The 13,727-nt window shown below is 38.2% G+C and overlaps 1 protein-coding gene across 3 annotated transcripts in view; it reads left to right on the forward strand.

Annotated features, from left to right (window-relative positions):
• elfn1a (extracellular leucine-rich repeat and fibronectin type III domain containing 1a) overlaps positions 1-13,727 on the forward strand; it is a 93,999-nt gene that overhangs the window by 25,486 nt on the left and 54,786 nt on the right. The gene's annotated exons all lie outside the window — the stretch shown is intronic.

The following is a 13,727-nucleotide window of genomic DNA, read 5'->3' on the forward strand; positions in this document are numbered from 1 at the left end:
AGGACCGCTGGCTCTGATGCCAATTATTTGTTTTAATTGGCAAAATTTTAATTTGATTTGTGTTTATCTGACTGTGTTATTATCACCCCACAAAATTATAAAAGTAAGAATTGATTATTATCTAGAGACTATTAACCCTCCTGTTATGTTCATTTATTAGGAACAGCAATGCTGTTCCCGGGTCAGTTTGACCCGGTGCATGTTTAATTATCCAAAAGATGTCTGAAACCAAAAAAAATCCCCAAAAGCATTCTTAATATTTCATTGCTAACTCCATTACTAACTATTCTATGAATATTTAGTCCAATAGTGTTCCTTACCTCTAACAGGTAATGATCCAATTATGATAATTCACTCGTTTTTCAAAAAAAAAACCTGCATGTTCAAACTTTTTTTAATGTTTCACCACTTTATTACTTTTGAAAGACCAACATATAAAACACAATAGTTGTACACAACGTTGAAACTTAACATTTAAATATTTTTTTACATACATGCACTGTTTGGGAACCAGAAATGAACAAAGTCGCAATACAAAAATACAAAAAAACAAGCAATTGCAATATGAACAAGGTGTATGTGCGTGTGTGTCTGTCTGTCTGTCTGTACATCTACACAGCACACGAGTGACATGTCATCACACTGTGCTTTGTGCAAATGAATTTTGCACATTTCGAGCAGGTCATGCTTGTCTTGCATCGTCAGATGGCCTGCAGACCTGGCACCTCTTCCTCTTTTTTTTCACCTCAGCAGCAATCTATAAACAAGAGGACCATGATTACTTTACTATGGTGTCTTTTTGCTGATCCCAAGACACACACTCTCATACACTTATACACACACGCGCACATACACACACACAAACAAATACACACACACAGACACACCCACTTACTTACTTACTTACCTCACGCATTGGTGTACTTGATGCAGTCCTCTCCTGGATCTCCCTCACTGTGGCTGCATCGGCTAGGGTCCTTGGCAGGTGCATCCTCCGTCTGATGTGCGGCGTCAAAAGCGCCTTCCCCAGCTCCTCGAGAAAGATGCGCCTCTTGTACAGCTTTGACACATTCCAGTCAGGAAATATCTCCGTCCAGATGATAAATGCATTGTAGGCTGATACATGGCTCATGTTATAAAAGATGACCAATGGCCAGTGCGCAGTCATCCGTTTGGTGCTGTAGGACCCTGTCACTTTGTCAAAGATGTCTACCCCCCCTTTGGTGGCATTATAATCAAGGATCATGCTTGGTGTTTGATCCTCTCTTGCGCTGATTTCAGCAGTTTTGTGCAGAGTGCTCATGAGCACAACATTATTTGCCTTTTTGGGGCAGTAAGACACTAGGGCTGTGATATCTGTGAAGGCAAGCATGGGAGATTGAGGGGCCCTGTCCTTGATTACCAGCAGCTCAGCAGGGAGTTCAGCCCTGTTCTTTTGGACAGTTCCGACCATTGTGAGCTTTCTCTTTAGAAGCTCCTGACCCAAGTTGTACTTTGTGAAAAAATTGTCACAGGTTATGTTCTGTTCCCTGAGACCCTGTGCCATGTCGAGCATGACCCTTGTGCCCTGATTCTTCTCTGGGGCTCCTCGAACCGGCTTTCCAGTGTAAACCTGCATGTTCAAAGCATAGCTGGTGTTTGCATCAAATGTTGCCCAGATTTTTATCCCATATTTAGCCGGTTTGGAAGGCATGTATTGCCTAAATGGGCAGCGACCTCTGAATGCCACCAGCCTTTCATCCACTGTGACATTAGGGCCTGGTTTATAGAGTAGTGGAAGTTGCTCTACCTACTTGTCCCACACTGTCCTAACAGCTGCCAGCTTGTCTCTCTCCCGTCTACCAGCCCTTGTCTCTCGATTATCAAATTTGTGTGTGGGTGGGTGTGTTTGTGTGTGTGGGTGTGGCCATGTCTTTAATACCTGGTGGGGACAATTTCCTAGGAATATGCTACATTTTGGGGACTCATAGGTACTTGTGGGGACCAACAACTGGTCCCCATAATGAAAGTTTCTCTTCTTGGTGTGGGGGTTAGGTTTAGGACCAAGGTGTGAATTGAGTTTAGGTTAGGTTTAGGGATAGGTATGTGTCGGTAATGGTTAGGGTTAGGGCAAGGGTCACGGTTAGGCCATATAAATTAGTGGGAAATGAATGGAAGTCAATGGAAGGTCCCCACAAGGATATTGTGACAGAACGTGTGTGTGTGTTCGTGTGTGTGTGTGTGTGTGTGAGATGTCTCACAGTTGCAAAGAAAGAAATAGTCTGACATTTCTGACACCGTTTTACCTCCAGTTTGACTGCTGGGTGAAATTGACCCGAACTGTATCTATGTGATATAAACATGCAGGGGGTGGTTGCAAATATGTGAGATGAACCATTTTCATATTATATGTTGATTACACTATTTAAGGCAAGCAGAAGAAGTTTCATACTGAAAAAATACTTTTAACTATTCTTCCTAGATCTTCAAACTTTAAAACGGGTCAATTTGACCCGTAACATAACAGGAGGGTTAATAACAGGAGGTGAAATGCAGCTCCAGACAAGCTGAGCGTTTGGTGATGTCATCAGTACGCTTCTGTTCCAATTGACCCATATTTATGGTGCGTGCTCCCGTTCTCTCCAAAGCCATCCTTTCATGTGTTGTTGTCAAGAACATACTTTGTGAGGAGTCTGTACTCGCATTCTAGTGAATTGAGAAACAGCCGGTCTTTAGTCAAAAACTCCTCCAGATCTGATGCAAGACCCACTTCTTTGCGGCATACCACTATTAACATGTACAACAACCTGTAAAAAAACTATGAGATACAAAAACATTTAATTTCCAGTTAATTCTTAACATTACATTATTTTTAACTGAATTGAATTTAGTGTTACATTAATAATCCTCCACATTGAGAGGAGTCGACTGAGGTGGCTCAGACATTGGTTTGGATTTCCCTCTGGATGTCTCCCTTGAGAGGTGTTCCATTCATGTCCCATTTGGGGATACGCAGAAAGGACCATGTCCCTTTGCTGGCCCTGGAGCATCTCGAAGCTTCCTCCAGCAGAGCTTGAGGAGATGTCTGGAGAGAGGGATGTCTGAGAGTCTCTGCTGAGTACGGGTATCTTGATGTAATTAAATTATTACTGTACATTTGTGTCAGTTTATGGTTAATATGCTAACAATTAAAGTCTCAAATTAGTTATGACTCTGCTACTATCTTCTATTTTAGAGGAAAAGTAGTTTCTCTGAAGTTGCTTAATTACATCCACATGGGAACAGCAAATCACCTGCTAGCGGTAGCCAAATCTGTGGCCAATGAATGGCCAGGGCCACCCCTGCTAATCCCCTAGCTCCTCTCCTGGTTGGCACGGCAGCCTCTTTCTGAAGAAACATAATATTGATTTTAGTTGCTACTGAAGTTAGAAACCTCCTTACCTAAAACTAAAAATTAGTGCAAAATGTTAAAACATTTAACTGGATTTTCTCATATGATTGTTGGCAATTTTTACAGTCTGGTTCAGAATCTATGCTCGGCTGCTAATCAAATCAAGACACCATGCAGATTATATCCAGGTCTTTGTATTGGACATATTTTTGTTTTGTTCACCAGAACCATTTTGATTTTATGACAGAAGAACAAGTAAATATTATCAAGTCGGAAAATTACTTTAGTTTTTTGGATGGATTTCAACTTCATCTTAGATGGAGCAGCTTGACAGATCTTATTTTGAAATGTGCTCTGGATAGCCATGAACTTTAATGTTTACTGCTTGCATAAATAGACATTCTTTTTTCTATTTTTTTTTTCCTCTGGAAATATCCTTTAATTCTACATCGTGCTGTCTTTGACTTTTCCCAAAACACTGATGGTGGTTTTAAATGGCTAAGCGGTTGAAGTGCTTTCCTCTGTATATTGTTTTTATTGACTCAGACAGTTGAGGAGCACATAGTGAGAAACTTGAAGATCGAAAAGGGAGTGAGATAATACACCAGGGGTAGTTTATGCTTGGAGCCTTGTCGGTACTCACAGCACACAGAGCAAACACAGTGTCCAAGGTTCTTTTGTTTGTTTGTTTTCAAGATCATCAAAGTGTGTTTTTCCATTACAATGTTAGAAAAAATACAACAAATAAAGCACAAAAAAGAACAGAAAGAGGTAAAGTTAACTTAGATAAACAATTAGTTTTCAAATAGCCATCTAATTTCTTAAAAGAAAAAACTTTGATATAAAAAAACTATTATAACACAATTCCCATTTCTTTTAATAAAAATCAACACAGTCAACTTCATGTTTTAGAAAACAGCTTTTATTTTCTGTAGCTAAATCATGGCTTGATTACAAACAGATTAAATAAACCCTTCAAATAACAGGCAGGAGATCTTTAAGCTTTTTAAACATGTCCAATGCCAATTTCAACTTCAAGGGACCTTTATATAAATGTCATGTTAAGTTTTCCTTAGGCACAAACCAGTAGATCATATAATTAATAAATGGAACCTCATAGTGACATGGATAGAACCTGGCAACGTGAAATAGGTTAAATAAAATATCGAAAAGCTACACATAGAGTTCCAATCTAAGGAAATATATGAATATAATATCTGAAGGTATATAAATGAAAGGTAGACTGCGTTTAGGCTTAGGGACTCTAGTAAGCCACAAATGGAGAAATGGAAATGGTAGTTAAAAGTCGCAGGCAATAAAAACTAACTCCTAGGTCAATTGTTGAAGAGGTCACAAAAGCACCAAGAAAAACAATTAAAGATCTGCAGGCCTCATTTACCTCAGTTAAAATTTCTTTAATGATTAAAAAATTAGGAACAATTCAGGGCAGTCAGCCATCTTTGGGAGAATTCCAAGGCAGGCTGGGAAAAAATTAAACCAGTATATTGTCAGTTAAACATGGTGGTCGTGGTAGTGGTATAATAGTCTGAAGCTGCTTTCTTACTTCATGACATCCGTATAGTAGAATACATACTGTTCTCAACTGGAACATCCTACAGGAAAATGTATGGTGTTTAATCCATCTTTAACCTCAAACTTATTTCAATTAGCAGGATAATGATACAGAAAACAACAGTGTAATTGGCTTATATTACACAAAAAAACTACTACAAAAGACACTTAAAGAACTCATTTACAGGTCTAACAAATGCATTGTCCTCACAAAGATTTTTGGATTGCATTTGTGGCATAACTGTTGTGATAAGAAAAATCTCCATGTGACGGTTTTGATCATATTATTCAATCCAGTGGTGTTAAGTCTAACTGAAAATAGTTTTGAAAAAAAGAAAAAACCCAAAAGAAAACAAACAAACAAACAAAAAAACAAAAACAGCACAGATTATTAAATTATCAACATCTGTAATGTTTTATTCATGGACTTCCGTCTAGACCTCAGTAAAGCTTCCATTAATCTCATCTACTGAAGCACAGCCTTGATTTAAGACCTTCATCTGATAATATGTAAACAAGAACACCCTGAAAAGTCTTATGTATTTTATTTATATAATATAAGTATATAAGTATAAAAATATTTATATATATATATATATATATATTTTTTTTTTTTCTTTTATATATTTTTTTTTTACTGATATTAATTTTATTTTATTATATTCGAGAAGTTAATTTGGCCAGTAAACACATGAATATTGAAATTAATTAGGTAAGATATCAAGGATTTTCATTTTAAAATCTATTTTGTTTACTGTTTTATATTTATTGGATCAAGAAAAGGTATTTATTTGAGCATATGTAAGAACCCCCAGGTGTTTTGATTGCATGGAGTGTAGAAACCAAGGCCACACAAGAGCTGTGAGCTCTCCGTTGCGCTACTCTGAATTACCTGTCAGCATCGATTACAGAGAGACTGTGTGGATGGGATCTTGGATTTTCTCTCCCCCAGAATTAAGATAAGCTCCTGCCTGCCTGTTTGAGTTGCCCCTTCTTGACCCACCTGTTGAGTGTGATGTGAGATGTGTGTTCTGCCACTGTGGCCATATTATCCTCCAGCAATGCACACAAATGCACTCCTGCCATGCTGGCAGCACTCACTGTCCTCATCTGTTTCATTTCTCCTCATCACCCCTGCTCCCTGTCTCCTCCTCTCACCTTTTGTTTTCAGTCCCTTGTTTTTCTCCTCTTATCCATAACCTCTCTTGCAAAACTATCTGCCTGCTCTTATTCAACCTCATCTCTGTCCTCCAACACCTTGCCAACAATAAATTCCAGAGAGAATTTTCTCCTTCTGGCTTTATCTCTGCAGAAATAAGACATTCTACTTTTGCAAATTGGATGTGTAAGAATTTAAATGGGCCATATAACAGGTCACTAGACTGCACAGAATTATCTGCCATTTCAGTTTAGATTTAGAGTATCTAATCCATATTTTGTGGATGGAACTTCTGGGTTAGGTTCAAGGTTGCGATTTTACACCTTTTATATACCAGTGTTTTTGTTTTGTTTTTATTCTAGACATTTTACAGTGGTTTCAAAAGCTTTTCAAAGTACAAGTATCCTTGACAGGGTATTTTGGGGGTCTTTACAGTGCTAAACAGTGGAAGCTCTACTTGACCAATAGATTTACACAGTGCATTGAATTGAGAGCAAAACAATAAATAGAAGAGCATCATTAACATGATAATTAAAAATTGATTTGGACAAAAGTGGAGCATTTATAAATATTCTATATGTACCCTTAACTCCACGTTTATAAAAAGAAAGTAGGAAAAAAAACTGGAAAACTGAAGAATTGTATGAAAAATTTAAAATCTTTAACAACCTCAACCGGAAACTCTGCAGATATAGCACAGGCTCTCACCACCCCGGGTGGTGGGCCTCATTAGAGACAACAATGTCCAGGACTAAAGAGAGGAGATGGAGACGCTGGTGGGTGGTGCAATGATCACAGCCTGATCCTGAATGTTGAGAAGACGAAGGAGATCATCGTCGACTTCAGGAAGAACCGGCCTAACTACGCTCCACTGATCATCAACAGCTCAGCTGTAGTGGTGGCCAGCAGCACCAAATTCCTGGGGGCGCACATCACAGACAACCTCACCTGAACTCTAAACACCTCCTCACTGATCAAAAGGGCCCAGAAGCCCTCATCCATCCTCACGACCTTCTACAAAATCACCATAGAGAACTTTCTGACCAGCTGTCTCGCTGTGTGGTGTGGAGGCTGCAGCGCCTCAGACTGGAAGAACTTGAGAAGAGTGGTGAGAACAGCAGAAAGGATCATCGGGGCTCCACTCCCCTCCATTATAGACATTTCATCCCAGCGGTATGTGTCCTGAGTCTGTAACATCATTAGTGAAGCCTATTTTATCTAAGTATAAGATATAGGGAATAAACTCACCTTAACTTCCATTCCAAATAGAAGAATTTATCAACATAAATCCTTAAACTCAAACTCAAACATATTTCACTTAAAAACCTGAGACCAATTACTGAATCTCATCTAAACTAAGCTACTATATACATAAAGAAGGGATAAAAAGAAATGGCCGAAAACCATTGAAGCAATGTTACCACAGTTCAGCATTTTATGTTTTGAGAATCAAAGTTTATTTGAAACATTTATAATGAATAAGTTAGTGCATGTACACATGCAAATCCTCGAACAAAATGGAGACTTTTAATTGCATGCAACCCATCAACAACAACACATATTCTAAGAAGGGCTTGAAGAACAAAAGAACCTGCAAAGGTCAGGTCTTCTCCCATGTCATAAACTTGACCTTTTGGACTGAGCCAAATAGGAATTGTCATGACAAGCAGATATTACTGGAAATGTTTACTCAGAAGCACAATGGGGTATGCTCCAACCTTATCTAGGGAGCTTCTTCTTGGAACATTTAAGCTTTAAGTTGTACAGGAGTGACACAGCACAGTTGGCTATGAGGAGGTGGTTCAATTATGATCCTTCACTGTGCAATGATTGCTGAGTCTTTAAATAGGACAACACTGCAGTTCAAAACATTAATCTGACAAGGCATGTTTTCGGCAAAAAAATAAAAAATCCTCTTTTGAACAACCTGCATGTTCTCCTGATTAAAATCACTTTAAAAACCTTCTGGAATGGATGAAATTATTGAAGCCATGTTCACCACCATAAGTAACTTCTTAAAATAATAAAAAGGGAATTTAAATTTCTCATGACTGAGTACTTTGACAGATTTAAATATATTAGGATTGAATTAATCATAGACAGTTAATCTGCAGGCAAACAACAGGCTAGTGTTTTGAAATAAAATAAATATTTATGTCTTTTACTCTTTTTCCTCAAATTTAGAAACTTGAAGTTTAAGTGGTTAAAATTTAGCAGCAAAAATGTGAGTAGACTTCTCCTAACTTGCTACATTTAACTTGGAAAAGTTGAGTGGATGGCCTAATGCTGTCTCTTTTTGAAGAAATTAATTTTGAATTTTGCAGAGATGAAAAACAATGTAGAATTGACCTTGATACCTACCACATTACCATAAATTGAAACCATAATTTATATTTAAACTAACTCTTATTTCCTCAAACACAATGTCTGATACATTTAATGATCAAAGGAAGAATAAGGGACAGAAGCAATTTGAAGGACCTTTTACTCCAGCTCCCCTTTGATCAATTTGTGACATCTGAATAATGTAAAGCTCTTTAAGCTGTGGTTCAGACAAACAATTTATGAGTCTTCTGAGTTCATTTCCTATTCATTACAAATGAGGGAGCTCCAGGCTGTGTATCAGTTTGACACTGCAGTAAAATATTGGTTCTCTGGCTTGGAGAGGTAGTTAGTCAGCTCTTGGAGTTTGATTATTCTCCCTAATACCGTTTGAAAATGATGTGTGACCACGTAGTGTTCCTAAACTATTTGGAAAGGTTTCATCAAGGAAAAGAAGTTGGTCCTTGAAGGAGCGCTTTCCATCATTTGTGGGGCTTCAGGTCTAATGTTGAGTAGATGAGAGGTTTGTGAATAGTAGTCTGAGATCTGATATAATTTCAGCATAGGGCTGATTACCGTCTCAATAGTGTGCTGGCTTTTCAATATGTTGGGTTAAGGAGACACAGGGAAATTGCATCTTTAGATTTCTCAGGAGGGATTTCATCTTTACTTCCACTGATTTTACTTTTCACAGTAAGAAATGAAAAGATAGGACTTGATGTGGTTTTCATAATACCGAATTTTGAATAAAAGGCTTTTGATAGAATTAAATAAGAGGTGATTTGAGTTCAGCAAAAGACATTTCACCTACCCGTAATAAAGCACGATATGCAACATCGGGAGAAACCTTGTTGTATTTTCTGATTATCTTTGTCATATTTTCATATTTTTTATGCAAACATAACCATTTATGTATCCACACAGTACAAAGTCATTATGTATGATGGTTTATGGAAAAGGGTTTAAGAAGACTAAGATATTTTTAGGGACTGCAGCATGCTCATTTCGTGGCAGGAGCCAATCTCTAAGTATGACAGTAACTCAGGTACTAATTTTCACATCCCCTGCCTTTATCTGCTTGTCTCAAACATGCCATGTAATTGTGTCCTCGTCGAGCCATATTGTTATCATACTTAGAGCCCCTAATCCCCTCTGGTAATCCCATCGACTTCCCTACAACCATAAACTCTCTGGTTGAGCTTTCCTGAACAGCTGTCAGCTTCTCACATTTCACTGTCAGACTGTTTCGGACAAAATAAGAGGTTATTAGCAAGGTGTAATCTACAAAGTATTTTTTATTAGCTTCTGTAATGAAGATTTGACAATGTGTGAGGTGTGAGGAGAGCGGCTCTGTAATTGGATTCATATGGAGATGATCATTGTACCCATTAGTGCCATTTGTGTACAGTGATGTAGGCTCAATCTTTCATACCCTCTCATTGCCTCCTCCTTTCCCCTTGGAAATCAACAATTATCTTCTGTAAATTGATTTCTTCAACCCACCAAGTTGCACATCAAACACTGGAACATAAAAATCATCTCACTTTGGTTTATAGCGTGCACAAGCTTTTACCTCTGTCGTTATCAATTCCTTTGTGCAAACACACATCTTGATCCTTCGGAAAATCAGAACATATCGTTCCTTTCATGTTCTCTGGCCTGTAATCCTTTTAATTATATTTTCAATGCTCTGATTTAGCTCCTTGTGTTTGAACTTCAGTAGGATTAAATAACACTGATAAGGACCCAATAAATATGTGGCTATTCTTGATAACTAAAAGTCTAAGGGTCTGTGCATGATTCAATTGAAAGAAAAAGAGATTTTGAAAAAAGCTCTCATGTACATGTAGAAGAAAAAAAGACTTTCATTCATTTCATTTCTGAAGGTAAAGGCTGAAATGCATCTTTGGACAGAAATATTAATTTCTCTACATTATTTTTTAATATAGGGATTCATTAATGCAAATGAATATGGAGGCTATAGAATAATGTGGTAGAGTTCTAAACATCCTCTTATCTCCCCATCCATCCATCCATCCATCCATCCATCCATCCATCCATCCATCCATCCATCCATCCATCCATCCATCCAATCATCCATCCATCCATCCATCCATCCATCCATCCATCCATCCATCCATCCATCCATCCATCCATCCATCCATCCATCCATCCATCCATCCATCTTCTCAGGCGCCCTATCCAGCTCATTCCAGGGACATGGTGTCCAACAACAGTTCTTGAGGGGAAGGTACACTGAAACCTTTTTCAGGTAAAATGTATCTAAATAAAAGGGCTGAATTACCTAAAGGCATCATTATTTCTTTCAATGTGTTTTGAAGCAGAGACACATTGAAAAAGGTTCAGGATAAAAGCTCTTGCTTTTACGCATCTTCTAAAGGGGATTGTATATACAGGTGCTGGTCATAAAATTAGAATATCATGAAAAAGTAGATTGATTTCAGTAATTCCATTTAAAAAGTTAAACTTGTATATTATATTCATACATTAGATACAAACTCATATATTTCAGATGTTTATTTTGTTTAATTTTGATGATTACAAATGACAACAAATGAAAATCTCAAATTCATCATATCAGAAAATTAGAATATTGTGAAAAGGTTCAAAATTGATGGCCCCTGGTGCCACACTCTAATCAGCTAATTAACTCAAACCACCTGCAAAAGCCTTTAAATGGTCTTTCAGTCTAGTTCTATAGGCTACACAATCATGGGGAAGACTGCTGACTTGACAGTTGTCCAAAAGACGACCATCGACACCTTGCACAAGGAGGGCAAGACACAAAAGGTCATCGCTAAAGAGGCTGGCTGTTCACAGAGCTCAGTGTCCAAGCACATTAATAGAGAGGCGAAGGGAAGGAAAAGATGTGGTCGAAAAAAGTGTACAAGCAAGAGAGATAACCGCACCCTGGAGAGGATTGTGAAACAAAACCCATTCAAAAATGTGGGGGAGATTCACAAAGAGTGGACTGCAGCTGGAGTGAGTGCTTCAAGAACCACCACACACAGACGTATGAAAGACATGGGTTTCTGCTATCGCATTCCTTGTGTCAAGCCACTCTTGAACCACAGACAGCGTCAGAAGCGTCTTGCCTGGGCTAAAGAGAAACAGGACTGGACTGCTGGTGAGTGGTCCAAAGTCATGTTCTCTGATGAAAGTAAATTTTGCATTTCCTTTGGAAATCAAGGTCCCAGAGTCTGGAGGAAAAGAAGAGAGGCACTTCATCCACGTTGCTTGAAGTCCAGTGTAAAGTTTCCACAGTCAGTGATGGTTTGGGGTGCCATGTCATCTGCTGGTGTTGGTCCATTGTGTTTTCTGAGGTCCAGGGTCAACGCAGCCACATACCAGCAAGTTTTAGAGCACTTCATGCTTCCTGCAGCTGACCAACTTTTTGGAGATGCAGATTTCATTTTCCAACAGGACTTGGCACCTGCACACAGTGCCAAAGCTACCAGTACCTGGTTGAAGGACCATGGTATCCCTGTTCTTAATTGGCCAGCAAACTCTCCTGACCTTAACCCCATAGAAAATCTATGGGGTATTGTGAAGAAGAAGATGCAATACACCAGACCCAACAATTCAGAAGAGCTAAAAGCCACTATTAGAGCAACCTGGGCTATCATAACACCTGAGCAGTGCCACAGACTGATCGACTCCATGCCACGCCGCATTGCTGCAGTAATACAGGCCAAAGGAGGCCCAACTAAATACTGAGTGCTGTACATGCTCATACTTTTCATGTTCATACTTTTCAGTTGGCCAACATTTCTATAAATCCTTTGTTTTTATTGGTCTTCAGTAATATTCTAATTTTCTGATATGATGAATTTGAGATTTTCATTTGTTGTCATTTGTAATCATCAAAATTAAACAAGATAAACATCTGAAATATATGAGTTTGTATGTAATGTATGAATATAATATACAAGTTTCACTTTTTAAATGGAATTACTGAAATCAATCTACTTTTTCATGATATTCTAATTTTATGACCAGCACCTGTATGTGGTTAAATTAACTTAGCCTGCCAGTTGCGGCTTTAAACTATTTTACGATGGACTGACTCTCAGTCTGTCCTTGACATGCTCATAAGTTTGTGAAATGTGATTGGAGGACTTTATCCAGGCACAACAATCTGGGGTGTGTAGCTAAAAGATGTTTGCTCCAAAAAAAATTTGTAAATTTTAATTCTGCTTATTTACATAGGGCTGCACATTCCCATTAATATATATAGCCTAAAACTTATACTTATATAACATTGAAATTTCCCATTTGAAGGGAAATCCCCTAGTAGTTCTATCTGACATCAAACATATATCTTAAACTCCTATGTTTTTAAAGACTGCTATGAAGATTACTCCAACATTTCTCAACCTTGCATAAACTTAAGGAGTCCAACTACGAGCTACAGCAATTGCACTAAAATGACTGTCATAAATCCTCCTTAGAACAAGTTTAAATGGCATGCAGTAGACACTGCAAATGATGTGGAGTAAAATAAAATAAAATAAAACTGTTTTGTTTGAGAAGGACATTCATTATTTTTTGTGTATTTATGTATCTATTGTTTTTACATTTCTTTAAGCAGGTTAACATATTAGATTTGTACTTGTCTTAAGGCAACACACCCCTATCTCCCCACCTCCTGGCCAGGGATTAATAGCCAAGATGTGGCCAGGACTATACAGTATCTATCTAATGTATATTGGTAACATATTAAATGTTGAATGATTTTTGAATCATTCTTTTATGTAGTGTTGATAAGCAGAATATGCAATTCTTGTTTTGGTTAAAGTATCACAAAGAATGACACAGTATGATTCCATAGGCTTCGGTAGCTAGAGATTTTTAGGAAAAAATCCCTGTAAATTGTTTTGTTTGGAGAATTAAAGAGGAAATCCACAGCAGGCTAGAGCTCAAACTCTGCATTGTTTGTTTCTTATCTTGAACAGCTTGGGATTTCATTACATACAGCATGTTCACACACACTGTCCAAATGCTGAGAGAAAGCCAAGTGTCTTAATAAAGTACAACCACAAAGACTTTTGGTTGACAAGTCTCATGGGAGAAGTAAAGGAGTTTATATGTAATGTGCCAGAGGTAGGACGTGCTCTGTGGGTGCGTGAGGCTCCCATGTGTTGTTTAGGATGCAGTTTAGACCTCCAGTCTGTTGCTGCCTCCAGGCTGCCCAGGCTCAGCTCAAGTCCACAGCCACTCTTTTCTCTTTGTTTATCCATCCTGCCTCCACAGATTCCCACAGCAGAGAGAAGAGCCCTGACC

The sequence above is a fragment of the Cyprinodon tularosa genome, unplaced genomic scaffold (assembly GCF_016077235.1).
Source record: "Cyprinodon tularosa strain WSP-4 unplaced genomic scaffold, ASM1607723v1 ctg14, whole genome shotgun sequence".
Classification (NCBI taxonomy): domain Eukaryota; kingdom Metazoa; phylum Chordata; class Actinopteri; order Cyprinodontiformes; family Cyprinodontidae; genus Cyprinodon; species Cyprinodon tularosa.